This window comes from Chelonia mydas, chromosome 8 (genome assembly GCF_015237465.2).
Source record: "Chelonia mydas isolate rCheMyd1 chromosome 8, rCheMyd1.pri.v2, whole genome shotgun sequence".
Lineage (NCBI taxonomy): Eukaryota > Metazoa > Chordata > Testudines > Cheloniidae > Chelonia > Chelonia mydas.
Window position 1 is genome coordinate 105,873,799 of NC_057854.1, and position 2,478 is coordinate 105,876,276.

The following is a 2,478-nucleotide window of genomic DNA, read 5'->3' on the forward strand; positions in this document are numbered from 1 at the left end:
TGTCCTTTGTGTGTGTGTGTGTGTGTGCGCGCACATGTCCATGGGGGGGTGTGACTATCCCGTGTCTGTCTGCCTGGGGTGGGGGGGCCTGCATGGGTGTATGTGTGTGTGAACATGGCTACACTCCTGTGTGGGTGCAACCATCCCATGTGTCTGCATGTGTCTGCATGGGGGGGCCTGCATGGGTGTGTGTGTATGAGACCAAGTGCATGGCTACTATCCAGTGTGTGCACACACGCAGTCCCCATCCATCATGCCAAGGAGTGGAGGGATTTCTGCCCAAGCATAGTTCTAGGTGAGCAGAACCATCTCCCGGGGCCTTTGCAGAGTCAGTGAGCTGTGAAAACCTGGCTTGCAACAGGGTGTGAACCTGTTAACTACCCAAGGCTCTCCCCCGTCCCCCACAGCTTGGGTGCTTCATGACAGAGCTTCAAACTTTCCAAAAAACCCAACCCCCCAAAAACCTGTGTGATGCTGGCAGACCAGGGGCCAGCTCATGCCAAGGTCCCCAGGTCTCAACTTTAAACACTGGAAATCAAATCCTACTAAGACAAACAGAAAGGAGCATCAATTCTGGAAAGTCAAGTGTAAAAGTATAATTGCTCTTCAAATTCTTTTGTGGCCAGTGTAACTATCAAAAGACACAAAAATTAAGAGAAAATTGTTTTAAAGTACACGCGCAGCAGGAAGCCTGCCAAACGAATGATCAGTGGGGCCACTGGATGATTGAGTTGCTAAAGGTGCACTCGAGGAAGACAAGGCCATTGCAGAGAAGCTAAATTAATTCTTTGCATTGATCTTCACTGCAGACGATGAGAGGGAAATTCCCACACCTAAGCCATTCTTTTTAGGTGTCAAATCTGAGGAACTGTCCCAGACTGAGGTGTCATTAGAGGAGGTTTTGGAACAAAATCAATACATTAAACAGTAATAAGTCACCAGGACCAGATGGTATTCATCCAAGAGTTCTGAACAACCTGAGATATGAAATTGCAGAACTATTAACTGTGGTATGTAACTTGCCACTTAAATCAGCCTCTGTACCGGATGAGTGGAAGATCACTAACATGACACCGATGTCTAAAAAAAGGCTCCCGTGAGACAATCCTGGCAATTACAAGCCAGAAAGCCTAACTTCAGTACCTGGCAAACTGGTAGAAACTTTAGTAAAGAACAGAATTATCAGACACATAGATAAACACGCTATGTTGGGGAAGAGCCTACACGGCTTTTGTAAAGGGAAATCAGGCCTCACCAATCTATTAGAATTGTTTCAGGGGTTTAACAAGCATGCGGACAAGGGGGATCCAGTGGATATACTGTACTTAGATTTTCAGAAAGCCTTTGACAAAGTCCCTCACCAAAGACTCTTCTGCAAAGTGAGCTGTCATGGGATAAGAGGGAAGGTCCTTTCATGGATCAGTAACTGGTTAAAAGACAGAAAACAAAGAGTAAGAATAAACGGTCAATTTTCACAAGGGAGAGGGGTAAATAGTGGGGTCCCCCAGGGGTCTGTACTGGGACCAGTGTGGTTCAACATATTCATAAATGATCTGGAAAAAGGGGCAAACAGTCAGCTGACAACATTTGTAGACAATACAAAACTATTCAAGACAATTAAGTCCAAAGCTGAGTGGCTGGGCAACAAAATGGCAGATGAAATTCAATGTTGATAAATGCAAAGGAATGCACTTTGGAAAACATAACCCCAACCATACATACAAAATTATGAGGTCTAAATTAGCTGTTACCATTCAAGAAAGAGCTCTTGGAGTCATTGTGGATAGTTCTCTGAAAACATCCACTCAATGTGCAGCAACAGTCAAAAAAGGGAACAGAATGTTAAGAACCATTGGGTAAGGGATAGGTAATATAACAGTAAATATCATAATACCACTATATAAATCCATGGTACACCACATCTTGAATACTGTGTGCGGTTCTGGTTGCCTCATCTCAAGAAAGATACATTAGAATTGGAAAAGGTACAGAAAGAGCAACAGAAGTGATCAGGGTATGAAACAGCTTCCAGACGAGGAGAGATTGAAAAGACTGCGACTGTTCAGCTTGGAAAAGAGACGACTGAGGGGGGAGATGGAAGTCTGTAAAATCATGACTGGTGGGGAGAAAGTGAATAAGGACGTGTTATTTTCTCCTTCTCATAACACAAGAGCCGGGGTCACTCAATGAAATTACTAGGCTGCAGGTTTAAAACAAACATAAGAAAGTATTTCTACATGCAACCTGTGGAACTCATTGCCAGGGGATGTTGTGAATGCCCAAACTATAACTGGGTTCAAAAACGAATTAGATAAGTTCATGGCTATTAGCCAAGATGGTCAGGGATGCAACCTCATGCTCTGGATGTCCCTAAAACTCTGACTGCCAGAAGCTGGGACTGGACGATAGGGGGATCACTCGATGATTGCCCTGTTCTGTTCATTACATAAGAATGGCCACACTGGGTCAGACCAAAGG